Here is a 27502-nt window from a genome sequence, read left to right as displayed (position 1 = left end):
GTAGTCGTAAATCCATTCTGTGAATACCAAAAGTAGTAAGTACAGTCTGTGAATACCAAAAGTAGTAAGTGCATTCTGTGAATACCACAAAGTAGTAAGTTTAGGATTTAGTCTTAAGTTAATTCTGTGAATCGGGCCCAACATGTCCCTCGGTCACTCCTGACAATGTATGCATTTTGACCATCTCCTGGCCACTTTGACTTACCAGTCGGTGAGGGTGTACGGTGGCGATTCCTCCCAGTCGATGCAGGGACCTCTGCTGCGGCAGTTGTCTGTGCTCTGGCTGAATGTGTCAATGGGTGAGAAGAGAGAAAACTAAACATCTGGAATATGTGCTTGTGGAACATTTCTGTGATTTCCCCATTTCTTCTGCATGCTAACAGTGTTATGCAGTACTGCCGCTGACTGGGCAGGTAGGAGCAGTGGTGCATTGGGGTCGTAATGGCGTGGCAGGGTGGGAAATGTACAGCAGAATAGGTGTCTGACTTTTGGATCAGATGATTCTCTCACCTTCTGCTTTGTGCTTTAAGCTTGCACGGGGTGATTTACTTCTTTGATATTTAGTGGCAGGTTTACACGCCCCTTGTCATACATTTACACCGCAGTTGCGTCACTTCTGTGACACAGCGGTGGGGTAATACAGGTGACACATTTAGACTTATTCCCAATGTTATGCATCTATGGGGATGCCTCACGGTGTGCGGTCCTGCGCAACATTAAACATGCATCAGTTGTGATGTAGGCAGGGTGTGTGTTTATTTGGTTATGCCTCGTACAAGTGATGCATTGTAATCGACGGCATTTCACGTAGTCACTTTTCATAGGGTGGTGCCATGCAAACTTAAACCAGCTTGAGGCACATGTAATGAGTTGCCCTGAACGTTAGGTGTAGGCGGTCCATGGACATTGTTGGAGTTGCGTCCCACTTGCGAAACTACTCCAGCAGAGCATCCCCCTAATGCCATCAGTTGCGACACCCATCTGTCTATCCCAGCGCCACAGTGCACCGCATTGTAAATGTGATGCATCCGCGGTTGCACAAGAGTTGGATTGCGTGTGGCATTGTGACTGGCGCATCTCTGCTGATATTTGTCAATTGCTACTTAGCGGGCTGGTGTATTACTACAACTGGACAGTGGCCATGTTTTCTGAAGTGGGGGAGGGATTTGCCATTTCCATCGCTAAGGATTGTGGGACTTGTAGTGCTACATACAGAGGGTCACACAGGAGTCTCTGACTGACGGATTAATTTATACACTTTGGATTACTTCCTTATTCACACTGACAGTGCAACACAGACATTCTATTCATGCACTTTATCTTTTCATCCCACTTACCTGGTACCACGTAGCGGACGTCACTGACAGGCAGCCCATGGACCAAGTGGGGGTGTATGGATGTCAGGATATCCTCCTCCAGTGGGGTGAGGCGGATGCGTGGTCCAGAGTGTGCGGCTGGGAGGATCCGTTGTAATTCAATCCTGGAGTATTTCTCCTTTACCCTCAGCCGCTCATCCTGCCATTTTTTTTTTAGGTCCTGGACAGTGCGCCTCTCCTTCCCCAATGCTGTGACAGCAGTGGATAATTGCTGCCACAGGGCTGCCTTCTGTGTCCCACTGGTGCAGTAGGGTGGGAGTCCATAGAGGCGTTTGTGGTGCCTGACAATGAACTCCACAAGCATGGTGGTCTCCTCTGCTGTGTAGTTCCTCTTTCTCCTCAGGAGGTCCATTTTTCTTAGCCGGTCTCTGCTTGCAAATACAAACTGTGTGTGGCCAAACCTGTTCCTTCACTGTGTGCTGCTTTTAAATGTTTTTTGCTGCTGGTCAATGAGTGTTAATTGGCTTCAGCTGGATCATGGTGGGGGATGGTAGGCAGTAGCAACATGATGGCTAACTGGAGCAGTTGGCTGGAATTGGCTGGAGTGCGTCAGCTGATGCATGGTGGGGGATGGTAGGGACTTGAACAGGTGTTTCCCCTTGGCTCAAATGATCAATGGCCACAGTTAATGTAGTCTGGTCCCAAATCTGATTTTCTGGCCCGGGAGCGAGATTTCCGGCCCGGGAGCGGAATTTCCGCCTCCGGAGCGGACTTTCCGGCCCGCGAGCGGACTTTCCGCTCCGGGCCCAGAAATTCCGCTCCGGGGTCGGAAATTCCGGCCCGAGTGCGGACGTAAGTTTAGGGGTCGTAAATGGATTCTGTGAATAGCAAAAGTCCTAAGTTCATTCTGTGAATAGCAAAAGTTGTAAGTTCATTCTGTGAATACCAGAAGTACTAGGTGCATTCTGTGAATACCAGAATGGTACTAAGTTTAGGATTTAGTCTTAAGTTTGTTCTGTGAATCGGGCCCGATGTCTCTACAATACGTTTTGGGCCCTTCCCTGCCACGGGTACTTGGCCCACCCACACAAGTGAGGTACCATTTTCATCGATAAACCTGGGGAAAGGCTGGGTGGTAGAATTTTTATCACAACCTGTTGATCCCACACTTTTCCACACAAAAATGTGAGAAAAATGTGTTTTTTAAGTTAAATTTGAGGTTAAATGGGATTCTGAATAGTAAACCATTGGGGGATCCACACAGGCTACACCTCCCTGGACTTCCCCAGGTGTCTAGTTTTCAGAAATATCTGGGTTTGGTAGGTTTCCCTAGATGGCCGCCGAGCCCGGGACCAAAAACGCAGATGACACCCTTGCAAAACCTAGTCATTTTCTGATAGATCATTTTGAAGTCTCTACACTATGTTTTGGGCCCTTCCCTGTCCCTGGCAGACTGGGTGGGTGGAAGTTTGTGGCTCCCCACAGATTCCAGAACTTCCCATCACAGAAATGTGAGGAAAATGTGTTGGGTTGGGTTTTCTTACAAAGTTTGAGGTTTGCAAGGATTTCTATGCAACATAAACGGGTGAGAGCCACACAAGTCACCCAATCCAGGATTCTCTCTGGTGTCTAGGTTTAAAAAATGTACAGGTTTGCTAAGTTTCGCTAGGTGCTGACTGAGCTAGGGACCAAAATCCACATCTAGGCACATTGCATAAAAAGGTCAATGCCTAGTAGGCTTTCAGCCATCCTGGGGGAACCAAATCAAGAGCTATTGGCCGGATACACTCCCAAGGGGGGGGGAAGAAAGACTGTGGCCATTTTGTTAGGGGGTGGGGGCTTTTGGCATGATCATTCTGGGCAGCCCACAGCTATACACTAAGAAACAAAAATAGTCCCTGGTGCCTAGTGAGCTTTCTACCCCCCTGGGGGGCAGATTTATTTATTTAGAAGCTTATAAAGCCCAGTGGGGCAGGTCTCGGGCTAGTGCCTCACCTACCCTCTAGGGGAGGTAGAAAGACTTTGGTCCCCATTTATGTGGGGTTGGGGAATGGCAAGTGCATTAAGGGCAGCCCCTGCCCCTCATTTATAAAAAAAAAAACGTTATTCTCTAGTGGACTTTCTGTCCCCCTGGAGAGGCAGATCAGGAGTAATAACCCCGATCTGTACCCCAATGGGGCATAAAGACTGACCTATTTGTGTTTGTGGGGATGGGGCATTTTGGGCAGACCCCACAGTTCTTCCATAAAATAAAATCCCTGGTGTCTAGTGGGCATTCTACACCCCCACCCCCGCGGGAAGGCATACTTGGGTCAATAACTCCCGAGGGGGCTGAAAGACTGTTCAGTTTGTTTACATTTAAAAATATCCCTGGTGTTTAGTGTGCTTTCTGCCCCGCCGAGGGGGCAGATCGCAGGCTATTACTCCCATCTGCCCCTCGGTGGGGGCAGAAAATATGAATATACCTAAAACCTTTAGGGAGAGCAAAGGCCCTTGCACAAGGGGCCGCTTCCCCATCACCAGTGTCTAGAGGGTGGATCCCTGCTTGGAGATCACCCCCCTGTGGTGATTCCCAAGCAAGGATTCATGAGGGTGCAGCACCACTGGAAATGGGAGATTCTCCCCTTTCCAATGATACCTCTCCCATCTGCCTACGTTCTTGGGGTCTGAGATAGCCCCACAAGCACATAGACAGTGAAAGTGAAACGAGCCAATCGGCTCATTTCACTTTTGTTTTCAGTGAAATTATGTCACCGGGCCATGTGCGTTGATCGTCCTGTCAGTGAAAACCCAGACCAGCCTTGGGAGCTGGGGAGGCTATTCCCCAGCTTCCGAGTGAATTTTGGAATAAAGAAAATCCCTCTGGTGCCCTTACCAGTGGGTTTTCCAGTGCCATGTGCGCGGATACGTGGGAGCTGTCCAACGCACAGGAGCACAGTTGCATCGGACAGCTACCACACGTCCAATGCACCGAATGGGTTAAATAACTCAGCTATTCACCTACAAAACCTCAGTTAAAATGTAGGTGTGGTTACAAATTAAAGCAGAAAAACCACACAATTCTCAAATTATAGTTAACACAATCAATAATTCACACAGCCATGTAAACCACAACTCACACACCAAATACAATGATCATGTCCTCACAATATTTATATCACTAAATATTAATTCCTAAAATTGTCATGTTTTTAAACAATAATATATGATGGACTATGGTCTATAAAGCAAAAGACACACAATTGATGGACGGGATGCAGAACAAATCAAAACATTTACCCCCAGTCAAGAGATCAGGGTTAAATACATAATTTGTTTGCTCACCATGCCACCCCAGTTTACACCTGGCCCTATGCAAATCAGCCTCATGGGAACAGTGCAGCCCGAACTGCCAAGCCAGGTCCTCCCTGGACGGGAAGCACGCATCCTAGGACCGGTTTCGGGGTTCCACCCCTCTTTAGCCAGGATAGCTTGATTCCAGTGGCACAGTGAGCCCAGGACCCACGTCTTGGCATACCTGGCGCACTTAGGACAAGAAAACAAAAGCCACACAATTGATGGACGAAAAGCAGACCAAATCAAAACATTCACCCCCAGTCAAGAGATCTGGGTTAAATCCATCATTCTTTTGCTCACCATGCCACCCCAGTTTAGACCTGGCCATATGCAAATCAGTCTTGACCCTGTGCCTCTTCGGAATAGTCCAGCCTGAACTGCCAAGCCAGGTCCTCCCTGGACCGGAAGCACGCATCCTAAGACTGGTTTCGGGGTTTCACCCCTCTTCAGCCAGGATAGCTTGATTCCAGTTGCACACTGAGCCCAGGACCCACGTCTGGGCATACCTGGCGCACTTAGGGCGAGAAAGCAAGACACACAATTGATGGCCTGAGGGTGAATGTTTTGATTTGTTTTGCATTCCGTCCATCAATTGTGTGTCTCTGACTATGGTCTATGCCAGATAATCTTTTGTAAACTTTCAAACAACTTTGGCTATTATTGAATAGGCCTGTTTGTATCCCAGAGAAATGCATATTGTCCAATATTTCTATTCAATTCTAGTACCAGAGGAAGAGAATAATAATTGCAGTCATTGAATGAGTCAGGTTGTCTCTTTAATGTCTTTGCACCCTTCCTATCAGGGATGTGTAATCTTATCTTCAAATGTTCAGAAGGTGCAGTTGTATGTACAAGTATATATTTCCATTTTGGATGACAATATCATGCTTGCTCTGTTTCAGGAAGAAGTGTTTTTTCCAACCTCTGCTATCCTCATGCTGCATCAGTTTCAAGGAGTTTTGGCCATCTACCTAATGCAAATTGGCAAGATGACTCTTTTATCAGTAAGGCTGCAGTGGTGAGTTTCATAACTGTGTTGGCTTTAAGTGTTCAGGTTTATGTGCAAGAATCCTCTTGCATGTATTAATGTTGAAACAAGTGTCATTGCTAGTGTGATAGTGTGGTCCTGGTCTTTGCAAATCCAGGTCTAATAGGCCCTGCATGCAAGTACAGCCCAGATTTACTAAGATTCTGAGTCGCCTCATTTTTGTGGCACACCTCCGACACAAAATCGTTTTTGGCATTTAAAATGTGCACAATGTCACTTTGCGTGACTTTGCTTGCTCAAGTAAATGCAAAGTTATGCAACACAGTGCACAGTGCTGTCTTGTGTTGCTTTACATGGGCATTCCTATGCATTCACCTATACAATTTGACACAAAACCAAATTTAATAGGGCTTGTCAAACTGTGTTTGTGGCAAAATGGTACTCCTACCTGACAGTGTATCTCTATTTCTCTGTGTTACTTCCTCTTTCCATATCTGCACAGAAAGAGGACTACACCTCAAGGATTGGTTTTGTGCAGGAAGGATTCCCTCTTTGCACAAAAACAATATTGCCTGTAAGGCACCCTTGTACAACGGATTAACTGCCTGCATTGGTGCTTGGCGGCATCAAGTGCACCAGCACTAGTAGAGATCTGGAGAGCTTCATATCTTAGTAGATATGGTACTCTTCAGCTACATCTCGTTCATGCAGAGCAGACCATCAATTTTGCTTGTTGCCCTGCATTGCGTGAGCTTTTAATAAATATGTCCCCTGCTTGTTTAATTCAGTTTGAGGTGCAAACTCTCAAATGCCCCGGATAGAGGATTTTCAGTTGGGCCGTATTTGCCCATGTCTAATTATACATATGCTTTGTGCCATGTGTTTCAAGGTGCAAATTTAAAATTTGGCGCATAAATTCCAGTGTGTGCAGCCTGGAACGTGCTCCACAGTGCACCATTTTTAAATTCTGCCACACATATTAATAGATGAAATGAAACACTGGGGGATATTCTCAAGAACGGGCGATAATTATCGCCAACCTAGGTTAACGCAATTTTACATAATTCCATCTATCGCGGGAAACCAATGCCATGTTAACGGTATATTCTCAACACGCCGGCAGCAGGTGATAGTCCCCGATAACGCGTCAAATGTCCGTGTTAAAATTACCAGGACGCCGATAAAAAAGGAAACCCAAACATGAAAAAAGTTGTCTTGGGCCCAACAGCGATAAAAACATCAGCGATAAGCAGCGCCAGGCTTGCAATTTCACGTCAGGCGGAAAACTCACCATAAAAGCTGCAACAAAAAAAAAAAAAACTACTGAGAAGCACCATGGAGGAAGTTGGAGCAACTGGAGAGGCCAACCAGAACCCCACAAACCCCCCAGAGGACCAGCCAGGGACCTCAGGGAAGGAGGAGGGCAAGGAGAAGAAGAAGAGGAACCCGAGAATCAGTCTGCAGGAAAACAAGATCCTGATTACAGAGGTGATAGAACACCACCAACAACCGTTCATCACCTCCACTGTGTCATTGGCAACAAAAAATGCAATATGGCAGTCCATCTTGGCCAAGATGAATGCAGTTGGAGTGAAGTGCCAAGGAGCGCTTGAATGATGTGAAGCGCAAAACCAAGCTGAAACTCGCTAACAACTGGAAAACAGCAATGCAGACTGGAGGTGGGAGTCCAGCGCCACAGCAGGAGCTAGATGAGATGGAGGAAATGGTGTCCACAGTCATCAGTGGGGAGACAGTGGCAGGAGTTTGGGGACTGGACACTGCTCAACATGACCTGACCCAACAGCAACAGGGTGAGTAACTACAAGGGACTGGGGGGACGGGGGGAGATGGGCACAATGGCACACGTGCACAATTATGTATAGCATAGTGCATAGCCACAATAACTCCAGATCATGTCCCTGATCTCCTTTGCATACTGCAGCACACATAGAAACAGCAAGTAGGCCCCGTCGACAATGTGCCCAGAGGGGGCCTTCCCCACATATCACTAATCTCACAACAAACCTATGCACATGTGCTGAACCCAGCAAAACTGCGGGTCCATGAGCCACATTGACAATGCAAGTGACACGATTAGCATGGCTGCAGTCCAATTATCATGACATGGTGCACGCCACGACACTGAGGTGGCTGAGTGTGGACCACATCCCTAAAGGAGCAGGTCACACTCTGAAACATCCACGTGCACAAACAAACCCTGACGTCATCCCCCTTATGTCCATGTTGCTCTTGTTGTGGGACTTGAGTCACAGGGTGCATCTCTGCATCAGGGTGGATCATATTTGACACCAAATGACACCCGAAATGTAATATCTGACCCCAAATGACACCCATAATGTCTTATTTGACCCCAAATGACACCCTGTTGTCTTTTTTTGAACACCAATGACAGCCTTCATGTCATAATTTGTACACATGTGATACGCTGATGAGTGGGATTACATACTACATTTGACACCCTGAAATGACATTTCAAATACGTGAAATACCCACCATCTATTTGTTATTCTTGAAATTGTTAGCACTTAATGTTGCATTTACACTTGTCAGAGTGATGTGCTAATTCAGAGGACTGACATGCACACAGGGAATGTGTGTTGCAATGAATTTATTTGCACATGCTGTTCATGTGGTCATTTTGTACTGTTCCATGATTGCAAAGGACAGTCAAAATGTGACGTGCTCATGCGAAGAACTTGTTAATGATTGTGTTCGTTCGGGCTATTCCTGCTGCAGCTGCAGTGGGGTGTGGTCCACCTGCCTCATCATTGTCCAGTGCATCTGGCACTTGGATCCATGGGGCATTGGTGCGTACACATATGTTCTGCAATACACAACATGCAATGATAATCTTGTACACTGTTTCTGGGCTGTACAGGAGTCTTCCACCTGTGATGTCCAGGCACCTGAAACATAACTTTAACACTCCAAATGTGCGCTCAACAATGCACCTGGTGCGTTTGTGGGCCACATTGTACTGCCTCTGGGCCGGTGGTGTTTGGGGCTCGGAGGGGTGTCATCATGCGCGGGCAGAGTGCATATCCGTGATCACCTGTGAGACGTAAGTGAGATTAGTGTAAATTGGTAGTTCTGCATGCCGTGTTGGCAGACTTACAAGTTTTGTGGTGTGTGATTTGTTCGACTTTGGGATTCATGTTTGCCATGTATTGCTTTTGGCAAATGTGCGGGATCAATGTGAATTACGTAGCCTCACAGCTGCTCCTCCCTCCCCCGAGCCTATTTACTTGTGTGCGTTGCGCGGTTGCATCACTTGCACACCTACGGCACACCATTGTGTTGCCTATCTGCGAATGTCCGCAAGCCTGACAACAACACTGTAATGTTGGCCGTTGACGGTGGGCGGCCACATGTTGTGTAAGCCTATGGTAAGGATAGGGCGCACACAGATTGGCTGAACTCGTGCTATGATTGAGGCTAGGCCTTTTGCTTATGCTGCAGAAATTAAGATACACACACAACATTTGGCATGTATGAGCCAAGACCACGAGCAGTCTTGTGCTCCTTAATTTATTCATTCGGGCGAGCCCGCCCTCCGGGTGCATGCTACATTGTTGATTAAGGCACTACAACAGAGACACACGCCATAGTTACTTTTGGTGCCAGCCCAGACCTGAACCATGCCCAGAGCCCAGAACTGAACCACCCCCAGAGCCCAGAACTGAACCATGCCCAGAGCCCCAGGCCATTTCTTCACACTTCTATGCATGGGCCACCGCCGTGGCGCTGGGATGTTGTGCGCTTCGAAGTACGTCTCCAGACTTTCCACCCAGGCTTTCCAGTGGCCTGCCTGGGAAGGGGTGGCACCGTGACTGTGAAGGGCTCCAGTGGCGTTACCGAGGACATGTTGTTGGCTGCTGGAGGTGGACTTGTGAGGTAGCCCCACGGGACGATGACGTGTGGTCCTCTGAGCTAGGCCCACCTGAAGAGCTGAGCGGGTGTGCAGCCTGCGATGATGCAGTTGGCCTGGAGGTCAGGACTGGATTTGATTTGTGTGAGACCTGCTGGACCGCAGTGTAGGCCGAAGGGAGCAGTCAGAACACACAGAGCTCCATAGTGCGCTGCTGCTGGGTGCGCTGGGGGCCTGTTGTGCAGAAGCCAGCGATCAGCTGAGGAGATCGCCAATCTTTCGGGCCTCGGGCTTGAAGATTGCACCAGCATGTGGTGGGCCCTCTTCGAGTCACACTGGTGGCGGCCGGTGAGCAGTGAGGCCTGGGTGCGCAGCAGTGGGCAATCACTGCTGGGCGGCGGACGGGTCTGGGGACCAGTGGGCTGGGGGGTAGCAGGCGCACAGGATCGTGCAGGCACCACCGGTCACGGTGCCGGCATCGTGGCAGGGTGATGGGCACCGTCCTGGCAGACACACCCCTGCAGGCGATGCCGAGATGGGCGCCGGGTGGCGTGTGACGTAGCCATCTTGTCGCCGGTGTAGATTTGTCCATTGAAGGTGACCAGCCACTTGTGTGTAGGCCTATGGTCAGGATATGGCGGACACAGAGACACACGCAGTAGTTACTCTGGTGGCCATCCCGGGAGTGAACCACACCCAAAGCCCTGGGGCTATTTATTCACACTCCTACGCTGGACTGGCGTATGCCTGCCCAGCCCACTACGCTTACGCTTAATGGGGGAGCGACATAGCTACATGTCCACGGTCTTCCCCACTGACTGAGGTAACATGGTTGCATCCACTGTCCACACCACTACACACACCAGCAGTATATGTCCACATGGACATGTGTGTGCTCTGCATACTCCAGACTGTCCAGCACATCACCGCCACGCTTGGCATTGTGTATATTCTTATTCATGGATCACTTGCCTCCTTCACACATTCTTGGTTCCTACCTCTCCCCACATTCTGCATTTGTGTGGCAGAGGGGCTATGCCTTTGTGGATGGATTGTCTACATGTCTGGCCCCTGTTACCATGCTTACTTGTGTTGTCGTGTCTGGTAGGTGGGCATGTTGGCTGCCATGTTGTATGTGATTTTGTTACGTGTGCATTCCCACAGTTGTGAGTTGTATGATTGTGAAGTTGAGGTGTGTGGTGTGTTCTGTTGGTACTTACCAACGAGCAGTCCATTTCTATAGGTGCCATCCTGAAAGCGCTGGTTGATGATGGACTGTCAGAAGATGTATGAATCAATCACACTGCCTGGGAAGTTGGCGACGACATTGGTGAACAGTCCCCGATGGTCTACCATTGCCTGCGCATTGATGGAATGCATGTGCTTTCTGTTGCAGTAATTGTGTGCAGTGTCGGCAGGGGGCACAAGTAGGACATGTTTGTAGTCAATTGCCCCCAACACGTGCGGGAAGCCAGCTATGGCGTAGAAGCCTTGCTTGGTCTCCAGCTGTTCCTGCACAGTGTGGGGGAAGTGAAGGTGCTGGGGTATCAAGCTGATTATGGCATCCAAGACAGGTGTGAGGAACTTTGATAGGGCTGGCTGTGAGACTCCTCCGACTCTGGCAGTTGTTGGTTGGAGGTACCAGAGGCCAACAAGTGCAGCACAGCCAGCAGCTTTGTCTGCGGAGGGATGTTGGTTGGTTGTCTGCTGTGTTGGTACCATCAGTCTGTGGGCAATGTGGGTCAGGATGTGGAGGTTGGTTGTCGTTTTGAGCCTGTAGTGGGCAATGACATCCTCTGGCGTTAAGTCTCTGAGGCTGGTGCGTTTTCGGAAGGTCCGCTGTCTTGTTCTGCGCTGCCTCGGTGGTAGTCCAGGGGGATGGTCCTATGGAGTGAGGGTGGTCCTGTTTGTGGTGGCGGTGGGTGTTTTGGCCTTCTTGGGTCTCCAAGCTGCATGATTAGTAGCTGCATGGCATCTGTTGGTCTTCAGATGTGGCTCTGGGCTGGGCTCCCTTTCTACTGCAGGTTTTCGTCCTACTTAAGACAAGAAAAAAGCAGGTTCTAAGTCCTTGCTGCTAACGTGCCTTATCACCTGTTTTGGGCCACATCGCTGATCTGGCTGGTCGTTGAGAATATCGTGAAGTGGTGTTATCGTGAGTTCGTGGACGGGAACGCCTACTCTGCATATGATTAGCGTTAGTTGTCACTGTCAGCCTTGGCGATGTTTTTAGTGGCAGCTATCGCAGGTAAACTGACGATGTCGGCTGTTAGCGCAGACTTGTGAATAGGGCGATGAATCTATCGCCACTTTCATGGCAGAAATGTGCCGCTAAATTGGCGATGTGTCCTTGAGAATATGCCCCACTGTTTCCTAGAGAAGGCAGCCCAATTCTTCACTAAATCATACTGCCTGTAGAAAAGGTTCAATAGTAATTGGAACATGCAGTAATGAAGTATTGTGATATGAATATATTAACGTCAATCGCTCATTCATCAGCTATCGTCATTTATTCTTGTGCTAAGCCACACAGATAATCCCAAAATTCATGCACTGCAATAAAAAACAATTCATGTTCTTAAAGAGAAACCAACTTTGGTAAATGAACTCACTTGCTCCTGGCCTGCTCTTGCAAAAGATATCAAGTCCTGTCTCCCCTGCTAAAGACATTTCAGTATAACCAAAATAGCACGTTTCCAGTCAACCCAGAAGCTGTTCTGGAAAATCACAAGCATATGATCAGTGAACTACTTTAATTAACTCATTTGGTCATGAAGTGTCAGTCAAAGAATCATAAACAGGAGCAGGATAAACCACAAAGTCCGATAGCAAAGCACTTAAAGTCTAAATGTACTGACACTGTGTAAAACAGCAGGGGTAATTGATTCTATGTGTACAAGATGCGAAATACTGCCCAAAGGAAAAGAAACAAGTTGTTCACCTCTCAGCGCCTCAGCACATATTCTTAGTAATAATAACAACAACAATAATAATAATAATAATACAATTATTATTACAAATCAGTGCCGTATTATAACAATTATTGTGTTCTGCCAGGTCTGTGCATTTTAGTTGTTTAGCTGCTCTGCTAGTCAGTGCTATACGTACAAAAGTATCACAGTGAACTGAACTAGGTTACAACTATCTCTTGCTGTAACCACCGCCTACTGGTGTGTACCCAGCATTTGTTTTACAATGCAACGAAGTGTAACATCACAGGCACTGATCACAAGAAAATTGCGTTGCTTGTGTCAGAACAGATTGCTCTGTGATCTGTTATGGGGTTGATGGGGGCACAGGTCATATATTGAAACTCACACTTGCACTTGTTCTCCAGGGATGGCTTTCACCAGATGCTGGTGAGATGATGCTTTCCATATTGTTGCTCACCACAATGAGATTTTTCATAACTTACTCTAGAATATTTGTTGTTTTGTTCATAGAATACTTAGGCAATAGTTGTCCTAACAATGGCACCCCATGATAGTAAACCTTGCTACTAAATAGGGGTCTCTTAGCCACATGTGCAATAAACGTCATCAATTATTTGTAGCATATACAACTACTTAAATAGTATTTTTTCAGGGAAAAACACATAGCTTTCATAAATGGTCAAATGAGATGGTGGTCTTTTTAGTCACATGATCTTTGGACCCCATTATTTTTCCATGGCACATTACACTATAAAGATGGCATTTCAATCCATATTGTAAATTGTAATTTCATTAATATAGCGCTTCTTACCCCAGGCAAGGTTTTGAATCGCTTTATGCCAGATAGCACGCTGCTCTGGAACCCAAGGATAGGAGTCAGTCCAGCGTTGTTCATTACTCGAAACATCTAACACAAGTGAGTGACGCAAATTTAAAGCCTTGGAAATATATTCAATCTGGGATTAATATCCCTTTGTGTGTAAAATAGAAAAAAGCGTCCTATGTTTTAAAGACAATAATTTAAAATTTTAGAAAAGAAAACCCTAGCAGTGGGGGTAGGAGTGGGATTTGCTTTGTGTTAGACCTGGCACCTTGGCGTGGGTCTCCCTTCCATTTTTCGCTGTTGCCTCATATGTTTTTGCTGATGTTAGTTGCTCAGGGCACTGTGAATTGTAAATTGATGTATGATTTGTGAATCCATGATTGGTTGGTTTGGTTTACCTGTCAGACCCTAGTACAGTGCACCAGGAGTGCCCAGGGCTTGTAATCCAAATACTGCTGGTGGGCTTGCAGCACTGGTTGTGCCACCCACAGAAGCAGCCTGTAAACATGTGTCTAAGGTCTGCCATTGCAGAGCCTGCGTGCAGTCTGGTACTGTCATGCTGACTGGGCAAGTGCACCCACTTGCCAGTCCGTAAACCTTCCCTTTTCTTCATATCAGACACCCCTATGGTAGGCCCAATGGCAGGGTGCATTGTAAGGATAAGGTAGGACATGCCCTGGTGTGTGTGGCATATTCTAATAGTGAATTACAGCCATTTTCGTTTTTCACTATTGCAAGGCTATCTGTTCTCCATAGGCCAGAATGGGCAGTTTGGTTATTACACATTATAATCTTAACTGACTCAGAGAACATGGTAGAAATTCGAATTTAGTATGCCTGAAATCAGAATGATAAAATACATATTTTAGTGAAGTTGGTTTCAACATTCTGTGTTTGAAAATGCCACTTTTAGAAAGTAGGCATTTTCTTGTCTAACCATTCAAACCTGCCTCTGGTAGGCTATGTATTCCTTTGTCTGGTTTCTTTGAGTGACAGGGCTGGGGAATTCCAGGAGACAGGGTGAGGTGTCCCAGTGGTGAATAGAGAGATCTGCAACCAGATGGGTGGGAGGAGTTGCACCTGGGACCTGAATAGGGCTGTGCCTGCCTTCCACAATGTTGGCTCCACCTCCTGGGGAGCGGCCGATGTCTCTGCCCTGCACAGTGAATGAAGAGAAGGAATCCTGTCAACAAAGTGCTCCAGGGCTGTACTTGCCTTCCACAATGCTGGCTCCACCTCCTGTTGGGCGGCTGATGTTTCTGCCCTACACTGCGAAAGGAAAGGAGAAGTCTGGTAAACAGAGTGCTCAGGAACTGGTTTGGACTGGGCAAAGGCCCCTCTGCCCTCAGATGCCAAAGATTTTGGGGTATAAGTATTGGGACCCTGATCCCAAGAATTTAGATCACTTTGGGAAACAAGAAGAACCTCTGCTGAGTGAGGAACCAAAAGAAGCTGAAGGGGAAACTATCCCGGAACCTGGGGGATTGGCCTGCAGTGGTTGCCTTACTGCCAAAGAGAGGAGAAAGTAACATTGTGTGTACTTTTGGGATCTCCAAGGGCTAGGAAAAGAGCTTGCCTCCTGCTGAAGTCTCAGGAACAACAGACTTCACCGCCCAGCTCCCCAGAGTTCTTTGGAAGTGCCTGCTGCTGTTGTTGGGCCTTCTGAGGGACTGCGTGTAGCAAGGAGCTGGAAGCGCGACTCAAGAAGGAGAAGCGTGCTGCCGTCAGAGCTGTTGTCGTCGCATCTTGTAATGTGTGTCGCCGCTGCAGCATCGCATCGAGCGGAAGCGTCTCGCATCATCCAGGAAGTGTCTCACAACGCTGAAGAAGCGTGTCGCCATCGCAGCCATCGTAGCTGACGCATTGCACCGAATCAAGGGAAGAGTCTCGCATCGAGGAAGAAGCGTGTCGCCATCGCAGCCATCGTAGTTGTCGCATTGCACCGCATCAAGAAAGGCGCCTCGCATCCATGGAGAAGCGTGCCGCCGTCGGAGCTGCTGTTGTCGCATTGCGTAAAGAGGTGTCGCCGCTGCAACATCGCATTGAGTCGAGTCTTCTCGCAACATCGGAGAAGCGGACCGCATCTGGAAGATCTTCACGTCTTTATTTCTTTGCACCAAAAACTTCATCACATCAACATCGTTGCAACACTTTTGTTGCCCTGCGTGTCGCATCTAAAAGGTACATTGACTAAAAGTGTCGTATTTAAGAACTTAAGAGAACTAAGCAAACTTCTACCATCTAAAGTAACAGTATTGTGTGTTTTTGTCGTTTAATGGTCTTGCGGTAAATCTATATAAAGAATACATATTGTTGATATAAAACCTGTGTGGTGTCCATTTGTAGTGTTGTCATTTGATTACTGTATGTGTTCACGAATGCTTTACACACTGCCTCTGAGAAAAGCCTGTCTGCTCGTGCCAAGCTACCAAGGGGGTGAGCAGGGGTTATTTTAGGAGTGTACCCCCCTACCCTGACTAGAGGAGAGGGTCCCTATTTGTCACAACTGCATACCTGTGCCAACTAGAGACCCCCAAGTCTAACACTTTGGAAACCAAATAGCACCTGGGGCCACATTATGTTACAGACACTTTGTATAGGGCCTGGGGCAGCGCATTCATTAAAGGTAGAGAAGGAGTTTGAAGCAGCTGCTCCATTTTTCACAGTGAATGTGCACCCAGCCTTCCCGTTAATGAAGGGAGAGAGATCCCCCTCCCTACAGGTGTGTGAAGTGAGTGATTGCATGTGCTTGGGGGGGGGGTAGTGGCCCTTCATAGGACCCTTTTTCCCCACATTCAGAGAGCGGCCTCGTGGGTGCCCTAACTGTACCCCTACTCTTCAGCTCAGTTTGTGCACCTCTAGATGGCCTCTTTCCCTCTATATCTATTTCTGTAATATGGTGCAGGTAGAAAGGCAATGTATTTTCCTAATTTGCATAGTGCCACGTTCCATGCAAATGAAGGAAGGAACGTCCTCTTAAATAGTTCCTGCTCCATATGTGTGTCGGCGCTGTCTATATTACAGAAGGGACCACACAATTGTGTGTTGTCTCTTTTATAGACAAAGTGGCAATGGGGAGCAGATAATGGGTGTACGTGTCTTTTGCAACCCTGGGACATTGTATGCCACAGGCTTCAGGTGCATCATGAAGCCATGGCAGAATGGTTGGCATTGTGTTTTTGTCACATGACCAATTTTGGCTAAAAAAACATCCGCTGCGTATTCTGCGACTTCTATATTTGCACACAGGATGACACAATTCTCTCTCCAGAACATCAGGATAGGAAAATTGTGGCCAAATGGTAACTCACAAGAGCTGTGAATATTTAAGCCCGTTGAATAGTTCAGGAAACATTTTGCTTACTGGATGTTATAATTGAGGCAATGCTGAACAAAAAAAAAACCAGGTATACCTTACAAGGCACATTTGCTTTGACACTGTGTATCTTTCGTGAGTCTGTCACAAACTGCACTTTAATGGCTGTCTCTTAACCGTGGAGCTAAATGTACGGCGGATATACTGATTGCTTTTGAAAAAATATGATTGATTGCAACTCAGATTTGTGTCGAGATTTTTTAAGTGCTTTCAGAATATTAAATAGAAAAGCAAGTAAGAATATGAGCGCATCAAATATTACTTAGCGGGATAAATTTACATTTGCGATAAAGAAAATATAAGTTATTCCTTTTCATAGGACTGTCGTGTTAAGAATGAAATTTGAATATATTACTGGCAAAAATAATGTGCATTATAGCAGACTTTTCAGATGTGCCCTATGAGGTATGCATGCCCAAGACTCATGCATTTATAAGTATTAGCTTTCAAAATATCCAGCATCCATTGTGCCAATGGGTGTTGAAATCTTTTATAAAATTATCAAAATATATATTAACAAGAGTGATTCGACCCCTCATGTTTTGTGTGTGAACATTGGTCATTTTAGGCGGCATTGCACTAGATTAGCCTCCCACTCTCCCCTTAAGTGATATGTTAGACCAAAATATATATTCCCTCAAACTTTTAAATGTAGTTGTACAAGAGCTAAATATACGAATGATGCTGTTTTAGTGCTGTGTCCAAGAGAGGGGTTGGCAACGCAATAATTCATGTGCAAAAATGGTGTAAATATGATTAGTTATGATGGTGAACATCGGATTCACAGCACTTGTGCACTCATTTTCAAGACTGATAATTAGTAAGTATTTAGGGTAAAATATATAGAACTGTAAGAAGTTACTATTTGATCTTAATGTAAAGTGTGTTTGTGAGAAGTTAGCCTGGTATATGCTGTCCACTACTTATAGTGGGCACCTTGCACCAGTCCAAACAACCCCTTATTGATGATAGGTTAAACACAACCTTTATTGAAAGCTATCCTAGTTGTAGCTATGGAGAGCAGCCTTCAGGCTAAGTCTTGAAGGAATGTAAAGCAGCTTGTTTTACCAGTCTATAATCTCTTGAATGACCAAATGAAGGACAACCACACCAGGTATATATATATAAAATATATGTATTTATTTCTAAACAGACCCTACTAGTCTCTTTATGAGGCTAGAGGTCTAAACACTTCAAATATTACAGTAAAATAGCACAAATACACGTCAGGCCTTAGGGGCGAGCAAAACCATATATTAAAATAGTGGTATAAGAACCACAACTTAACTAGACACAAGGCCTAGAGCCTGCAGAATCGCTGGGACCCCAAGGAACCGCCCAAGGTAGTGACACAGAGGACCCACGGGGCCGTGTGCAGTGTGAGGACACAGCCGCGAGCTCCCGTTAGCTTCTATGGGAAAAGTTGCGGTTAGATTTTTAAAGATTAGGGACACTTAGAAATTAGTCAGGTCCAAACCCTTTGGGACTTGCGAAGTTCTAGGTTCAACACCCACAGGAGCACTGGAGTACTCGAGTTACCACACCCAGGGAAGCCGGGTGCGTAGGTGTCAAATGGTGCCGGGTCGCGTCGTCAATTTTAATGGGAGCTGCAAAGAAGTGCTGCTGCCGGGAAGATGCGAAGTGTCTGAAGAGATCCAAGCCTGGATCAAAGTGGAGAAGAACCTGAAAGCAGAGGGGACATAGTCTGGGTCACTAGCCAGTGACCAGGAGGGAGGTAGGCGAATGCCCACTGATGTTGGGTGATTTCAGGTGAAGAAGGTGAAGCTTGACTCTTCAGCCACGAGGATCAGGAGGCGTCGAGGACAAACAGGAGCTGGATTCGAGCTGTCCCACAAAGGATGTTGAGTGCTGCAGCGTTGGTGCCTGGATTGGACACAGCAAGCCTTGGCAACAGCAACCCATGCAGAAAGGAGAAAGATGCTTTGGTGCAGACCAGAAAGGTCTGAGGGACTCACCACTTGGTAGGGCGTCAGGGCACGTCAGGAGCAACCAGGGAAGCCCGTGGACAGGGGATGCTATGAGGCGTCCTCATAGCATCCCCTGTCCATTCCAGCGCTGTCCGGAGGAGGGGTAGGTTACCACACCCTTGGCGGAAGTGCACCTTTTCTCTTTCTGCCTACTCCGCGTTGCTGATGGAGCCCATTCCCTATACTTTCAGGGTTGGGTAAAGGTTATCCACACAAGAAGGAGTACCTATCAGCGCGAGGACGCTGCGTTTACCTAATACTAAGGTATCACAGGTTTACAACACAGCACCTCATTTGAAACCTGTTCTTATTTTTTCACAATTATTTCACCCACTTTATAGTTTGGTCCTGACGAAGCGCATCGGGATCCCTTAAGGACCCACCTTGAAGCGCGAAACATGTTGACCATTTATTATTAGGACTTACACGCACCATCCTGAGAGCAGCAGTTACCTTCACATCTGCCCTCTTTATTTCTTTTCCAAGAGGAACTCCAGGATCACTATTTTAAATCTTTACTGGGTAGAGTTGTGAATAAAGGTCTTGCCTTTATCCAGTAATTTTTAACGCACCACTCACCACCCCTTAGATAGGCCCACACACCCCCATGCACAACTGCGGCGTCTCCAAACAAAAGATCTCCGATAAAGAGCCCTCTTGCGGGGCCCGTGGGGGACTGCAGCGCCACCCCCACGAGGAGCAACGCCCCATGATGAAGCAAGACACCCGAAAGGGTGTGTGAGGGCACTATATTCAAAAGGAGAAATTCCCCACATTCTTCCCGACCGGTTTACTTCTTGAGAGCACACACGACCATCTTTAGGAACAGTCACCCTCTCAATACATATACGTGATTCTGAGGGAGCACGGGTACTGGACCTACTTCTAAATTACGCTCCCAGTCCCCCCCTCTTCTTGTAGGTGGTTACACCTCCCTGTGACAGGAAACCTATTGTCCAGGCCGCCCCTGCCGGAGTTTTGGTCAGCAGCAGGAGGCCAGACCCGTGTCTGTGGCTGCAGCATCCATTTTGTGATGCCAGGGCTCTGTCAAGTTGGTACCGGGTATACCGGTGCTGCCATGTCTCTCCCTCTAGAAGGGTGGGATCATATTCTCACATCAGGAATTGATGTGGGGGTATGATTCCAAGCTGTTTGACAACAAACACAACATGTTTCCGTGCAGTCAGTATATGGTTAGGCTGCACTACTGACAACCCTGGAGAAGAGATTCCGAAGGTTGCAGAGGGGCTCAGCTCATGCCTGGGCACCCTCTCACATATAACCAAGCATCCTGCCTTCAGGATTGATAAGGCCTGCCATAGGGGTGACTGATAGGTTTCTTTGTGCAGTGATAGGGTGAGATACAGTGAACCTACATCTCAGTAAGGGGTGCATGCACCACCTTACCCAGGCTGCAGTAGCAGACCTGTGGTGTCATTTTGGAGGGCTTTCCAGGGGTGGCATAACACATGCTTCATCCCCTGGTAGGCCTCTGGGGTACCTATGTGCTTGGTACATAGTATATCATAAAGTAGGGACTCACAAGGGTACCCCAGGATCCAATCTGGAGTGTACCTAAAGTACATGGAATCAATTTAGAGAGGACACAGCTAGGATGGCGCCCTGAATAGCAGGGTCCCAGCCAGACTAAAGTCGAAAAACAGTGAAACACCAGCAAAAAGTGGGGGTAACCATGTGAAGAAGATCCTACTCTCCTACACAACCCCTCCCCCCAAATGCAGGGACTTGAAACTAACCTTGACCAGTTGAGTCTTCATGTTCTAAGTGGAAATATCCAGAGAGTCCATCTGCATTGGCATGGTTATTCCCAGGTCTATGTTCCACTGTATAGCCCATCCCCTGTACGGAAATGGACCACCTGAGAAGTTTGGGGTTTTCACCCTTCATCTATTTTAGCCATATGAGGGGCGTATGGTCTGTCTGAACAATTAAGTGAGTACCAAACAAGTATGGCCTCAACTTCTTCAGAGCCCATACCACAGCAAATGCCTCCCTCTCAATGGCTGACCAACGTTTCCCTCTGGGGGTCAACCTTCTTCTTATGAAAGCTACTGGCTGAACCTGACCTTCATCATTCAACTGTGACAGTACAGCCCCTACCCCAAGCCAGATGCATCTGTTTGCAAAATGAACTTTGTGGAGTAATCAGGACTTTGCAGAATGGGAGCAGTGCACATGGCCTGCTTCAGGTCATCAAATGCCTTTTGACAGCTAACTGTCCACTGAACCTTTTTGGGCATTTTCTAAAAGGTTAAGTCATTCAGGGGTGTCACTATTGATCCATACCCCTTGACAAATCTTCTGTAATACCCAGTCAGGCCTAAGAAGGTTCTCACCTGAGTCTGGGTAGTGGGAGCAACCCAGTCCATTATGGTCTGGATTTTGCTCTGCAATGGTTGAACCTGGCCTCCACCTACAAGGTGGCCCAGGTACACAACCTGACTCTGCCCTATCTGGCACTTAGTAGCCTTGATAGGTAGGCCTGCTTTTTGCAGGGCCTCCAAAACATTCCACAGGTGGACCAGGTGATCCTCCCAGGTGGAGCTAAAGAAAGCAATATCATCTAGATTTGCTGCTCCATAGTCTTCCAGGCCTGTAAGGACTTGATTAACCAACCTTTGGAAAGTGGCAGGTGCATTCTTCAAACCAAAGAGCATGACAACAAATTGATAGTGCCCACTAGGGGTAGAAAATGCTGTCTTTGGCTTTGCATCATCAGCTACTCTGATCTGCCAGTAGCCAGCTGTCAAGTCAAATGTGCTTAGAAACTTGGCTGAGGCCAAAGTATCTATTAGCTCATATGCCCTTGGGATGGGCATAAGTCCTAGTGACTGCATTGAGACCCCTGTAGTCCACACTAAACCTCATCTCTCTCTTGCCATCTTTGGTGTGAGGTTTTAGTACCAGGACTACTGGACTAGCCCAAGGGCTATCTGAGGGTTCAATGACTCCCAAATCCGACATCTTTTGGACTTCTGTCCTTATACAGTCCCTGACATGGTCAGGTTGCCTGTAGATCTTACTCTTCACAGGCAGACTGTCCCCAGTGTCCACTTCATGAGTGCACCAGGTAGTCTGACTTGGAGTCAGAGAAAACATATGTCTAAACTGGCTGAGAAGCTTTCTGCAGTCAGTTTGTTGCTGGACAGTGAGACTGCCTGCCAAGGCTACACCATCTACTGATACATCATCAGAGTTCTGAGAGAGCAGGTCAGGGAGTGGGTCACTCTCTTCCTCCTGTCCCTCATCTGTAGCCATGAGCAAGCCCATGTATGCCCTGTCAACATATGGTTTAAGTCTGTTGATAGGAAGTACCCTGTGGGGACTCCTAGGGGTTCCAAGGTCTACCAAGTAGGTGACCTCCCCTTTCTGTTCAACAATTGGATGGGGGCCACTCCATTTGTCCCGGAGGGCTGCTGGGGCCACAGGCTCCAACACCCACACTTTCTGCCCTGGCTGGTAAACAGTCAGCACAGCCTTTTGGTCATGCCAGGCCTTTTGCAATTCCTGGCGAGCCTCAAGGTTTTTAGTTGCCTTTTTCATGTATTCAGCCATCCTGGAGTGTAGACCAAGTATATAGTCCACTATGTCCTGTTTAGGGGGTTTGAGAGGTAACTCCCATCCCTCCTTGATCAGACACAAAGGACCCCTAACAGGATGGCCAAACAAAAGTTCAAAAGGGCTGTAACCAACCCCTTTTTGTGACACCTCCCTGTAGGCAAACAAAAGGCAGGGCAAAAGGATGTCCCATCTGCACCTAAGCTTTTCTGGGAGACCTTTGATCATGCCCTTTAAGGTTTTGTTGAAACTTTCAATTAAACCATTGCCTTGTGGGTTATAGGATGTGGTGAATTTGTATTTACTCCACTCTCCTTCCACATTGCAGTTAAGTAACTTGACATGAAGTTTGAACCCCTGCCCTGTCAGATACTACCTCCTTAGGAAAGCCTTCTCTTGAGAATACACCCAAGAGGGCTCTTGCCACCACAGGTGCTGTAGTGGTCCTGAGGGGAAGGGCGTCTGGGTACCTAGTGGCATGGTACACCACCACCAGGATAAATCTGTGCCCAGATGCAGTTTGAGGATCCATGGGACCAACAATGTCAATCCCTACCCTCTCATAGGGAACCCCCACCACAGGTAGTGGTATCGGGGGGGCCTTTGTGGACCTGCCTTGCCACTGGCTTGGCAGGTCACACTGGAGAGATAAAACTCCTTAGTGTCTTCAGACATGTGGGGCCAGTGAAAGTGTTGGACAATTCTGTCCCAAGTCTTGTTCTGGCCCAGGTGTCCTGCTAAAGGAATATCATGGGCTAGTGTCAATAGAAGCCCCTAAACTTCAGAGGTATAACCAACCTCCTGGATGCACCAGGCATGGGGTCTCTACACTCTGAATAAAGGAGTCCATCATGCCAATAACTTTTATGGGTGCCACTAGCATTCCCAGCAGCCTCACCAGCAGCTTGTTTTCTGAGGGGTTCAAGAGAGGGGCAGGTTTTCTGCTCCTGGCTCAGATCTGACCTGGAAGGGCCCCCTGTCCCTAATAACTCAACCTGGTCAGGTTCAAGCCCCTCTGGGACAGTTCCTTCTTCAGGCTCAAGATCATCTCCCTCAGGACGCTGATCTGTATTCTGAGTCAGGTGGGAAGGCACTGCTTTAACCCTACTGCTCTTCCTCTTGGGAGGCACCTGGTCATTCTTCCAGGATCCAGGGCCTGTCCAGTGTTAGACATTCTGGCCTGTGATCTAGTCACAACAAAGACATGAGCAGGGATCCCTAACATTTCAGCATGTGTCCAGAGCTCCACTTCAGCCCAGCTGAAGTTTCCAGATCATTGCCAAGCAAGCATTCAACTGGTAGGTCTGCACTTACCACAACCTTCTTAAGGCCAGTTACCCCTCCCCAGGAGAAGTTAACAACTGCCAGAGAATGGTCTGTTCTGACATTGCTAGCATTGGTCACTTGGTACATTTCACCAAGTATAATCTGCCCAGGATTCACAGGATCTTTTGTCACCATTGTGACACTTGTTCCGGTGTCCCTGAATGCCAAAGCCTCTTTTATATTTATCAAAGGCTGCTATCTGAATTTGCCCACATTACTGGGACTCACAAAGGGGGACATATCCATGTCTCCTTCACAGAACAGGACAGCCTGAGTTGGAACTCTGACTAGGCCAGAGTCCATCTCAGAACCCAGGGTTAACCCTACTACATCCTTATGCTGAACATAACCACCACCAATTGTAGCTGTACTAGGTGGAAGAGTTGCCTTAGTGGCAATGGTAGCTAGAGTTGAGTCTTTGGACTTGGTGCAATCACTTGTCCAGTGAGTCTTCTGTTTACAGATTTTACACCATGGTTTATTTTGGCCTTTTCCCTTGTTAGACTGTGAATCTCCACCTGAAGAAGCTTTTTGGGGACCTTGTGAAGACTTCTGGTCTTTACTCTTCTCCCCACCCTTGTCAGAGTTTTTAGGATCTTGCATCTTCTGGTCACCACCTTGATTCTGAACCTTCTGCCTCACCCTGGTTCTGACCCCTTTGTCTGCCTTCTTTCCCAATTCTTGGGGAGAGGTCAGATCTAAGTCCACCAGGTACAGGTGCAACAGCTGATTTTGACAATTATTAGGGATTTGCTCCTTCATCATCAAATTGTACAATCCTTGAAAGTCATGCACTTTGCTGCCAAGTAACCAACCCTCCAGAGCCTTAGTAGCACAATCTACAAACTCCACCCAGTGTTGATTCTGTGCCTTTTGGGTATGTCTGAACTTTATCCTGTATTGCTCAGTGGTTAGGCCAAACCCATTAATCAATGCACTTTTCAGACTGGTATAATCATCAGCATCCTCCTCTCTAACAGTGAGGAGCCTATCTCTACCTTTGTCTGCAAAGGAGAGCCATAAGATTGCTGCCCACTGCTCCTGAGGGACCCTTTGAACTTTACAGGCCCTTTCCAGTGCAGTTATCCATTTGTGGATGTCATCTCCTGTAACGCCCTGAACGTCTCAGGATCGTTTAACAGACACGATAATGAGAACGCAACCACTTGTGAAGGTTTAGTTATTTTAATGAAGGCAAAAAAAATACAAGGAATAAACAAAGGTTATAGTCACTGGAATCCTCCAGGCTAAGTACGTTACCAGCCCACAGCACGGATGGTCCTAACCGTCCTCTGCATATACGCCGATCCCGGCGTATGCCAACAGAGGGCAGAAATGAAATGGCCGACAATGCCAATCGGTAGGCTGTGAGGGGCACGAAGAGTGTTGGGGAGAATCGAGGAGTCAGGGAAACACCCAGCCGGGGTCTCTACATGAAGGGAGCAGCCGCTCAACCTCTTCCTCAGACTGCACCGGGACGCGGAGTCACCTCCTGGTGATGCGTCACCGATACCCCAATCACAAGCAAAGAAGACTGAACCGAGAGCAGCCGCTCGATCGATCCTGTGGACTTCCGAGTCTGTAACGCGGCAAACACCTCCTGGTGTGCGTTACAGCTGGCAGTCCCTGTATCTCTGGTCGGGCTGGGAGTTACGACTCCAACCAGCAAAAGCGCCACTGCGCTTTGACTCAGCCGAGTCAAAAAGCGAAGCTCAATGGTTATCCGGTAGAGCTTCCGGGTCCTTCACAGGTGACGATGGGGCAAGACACGGCCCAGGGAGTAACGACTCGACCTACCTCCGTTCTTGCCTTACTGGAGCACCACTCCGGAACACTGCTCTTCACTAAGCAGGTACGTCGGTGTAAACACAATATCCGACAGCGTTGTACCTCCCGGTTCCTCCCTTTATAGGGCGTGTTTTCCTTGAGTTATGTAACAGCTCTCCTGTTTACATAAGGGCGTGTTTTCCTTGAGTTATGTAACAGCTCTCCTGTTTACATAAGGGCGTGTTTTCCTTGAGTTATGTAACAGCTCTCCTGTTTACATAACCTCTCAACCGCTAAGCATCCTGGGAGATGTAGTCCGTTTTCGCTGGGTACCGTTTTCCTCCCCTCGCATGACAGGAATTCTTGACAGTACATCCTCCCTCTCAGCGGCTCCCCACGGGACCAGCGCTGGCAGGAAAACGCCGATGGAACAAGGAGACCAAGCGCGGAGCATGAACCCCTTCAGCCGGTTCCCATGACTGCTCCTCCGGGCCATAGCCTTTCCACGCAACCAGGTACCACAGCTTCCCCCTGCGCCATTTGGACGCCCGTATGCCCGACACTTCATACTCCACCTCCGACTCCACGCATACCGGCCTAGGTGTCCCAGACGGCTTGGAGGGTGCTGGTTTGAGCAATGATACATGAAAGACAGGGTGTATCCGCAATGACTGGGGCAAGCACACCTTCACGTTCACGGGACCCTACACTTGGTAATTCGATAGGGGCCCATGTACTTGGGATGGAACACACTGTTCTTTCGAAACCTCATGTTTCTTGTGGATATCCAGACGTAGTCTCCAGTGCGGTACAGTGGCCCGGGCCTTCTCTTCCTGTCTGCCGCAGCCTTGTATCTTCTCTTGGCCTCTATTAGGACAGCCCTTGAGCGCATCAACGTGTCTTTTATGTGTGCCACCCTGTCCGCTGTGGCGGGAATCCTGTCCTCTCTGAACGGATGTAGAAATGGCAAGAACCTGGGATGTTGGCCATAGTTGCTATAGAACGGAGATGACTGTGTGGAGCTGTGAGTGGCGTTGTTATAGGCTATCTCTGCAACCCATAGCAAGTCGACCCATTCTTCCCTGCCCTGGTCCACAAAACATCGCAGATACTGTTTGAGCGTTTGGTTCAGGCGCTCGGTTTGGCCGTCCGTTTGAGGGTGGTAGCTGGTGGACAGGGCGGTCTTAACATGCAGCGCAGTGCACCAAGTCTTCCAGAATTGCGCAGTAAACTGCGACCCCCGGTCCGACACGATCACCCCAGGTAATCCATGCAGTCGTACCACATTCTTTAGGAGTAGTGACGCCAATTCCCCGGCCGTAGGGACTCTCTTGCAGGGGATGAAGTGCCCCATTTTCATCAAGTAATCCACCACCACCAGTATTGCCGTCATCCCCTGGTCTACCGGTAGGCCCACCACGAAGTCCAGTGATATGCTATCCCATGGTCTATCCGGGGTCGGAAGTGGATGTAAGAGCCCTTGGGTTCGGCCATGGTCGGCCTTCATGGTAGCACACGTAGGACACTCCTGTCCCCACCTCCTGACATCCATTCTCATGGTTGGCCACCAGAAATGCCGTCCCATGCTAGCCACCGTTCTTTCAAAGCCCAAATGACCTGCGCATGGAGAGTCATGGCACCAGATGAATGCTTGTTTCCTGAGCCTAGGCGTGGGTATCAATAGGCACCTGCCCTTCAGGGGTATCCCGTCCTTCAGCTGCCATTCTCTGTGACTGAGGAGCCACCTCCGCCATGCGAATGACCTGATCCCTCTCTTTATTCCCCTCAGGAAAGTATCCGGTTGGATAACCCCCAATACCATCCTCGGGGAAATGATGGAATGCTCGGTCGCAGGCAATGGTTCCTTAACTGCAGATTGACGGGACAGGGCGTCCGCCTTCCGGTTTTCCGTCCCCGGCCGATATGTGATGCGGAAGTTGAACCCCGCAAAGAAAATCATCCACCGCAGCTGTCTGGGAGAAAGGTGTCTTGTGGCCGTCATGAACTGTAGGTTCCGATGGTCCGTGTACACCGATACCACATGTCTTGCCCCCATCAACCAATGCCTCTATTCGGTGAAGGCGTCCTTGATTGCGAGAAGCTCCTTCTCTGCAATATGGTAGTTGCGTTCGGCGTCGTTGAGTTTGCGGGACATGTACGCAACGGGATGAAGCACCCCTGTGT

The sequence above is a fragment of the Triturus cristatus genome, chromosome 2_2 (genome assembly GCF_964204655.1).
Source record: "Triturus cristatus chromosome 2_2, aTriCri1.1, whole genome shotgun sequence".
Lineage (NCBI taxonomy): Eukaryota > Metazoa > Chordata > Amphibia > Caudata > Salamandridae > Triturus > Triturus cristatus.
The sequence above is the reverse complement of the archived record's forward strand: the minus strand, read 5'-3'. Positions refer to the sequence as shown.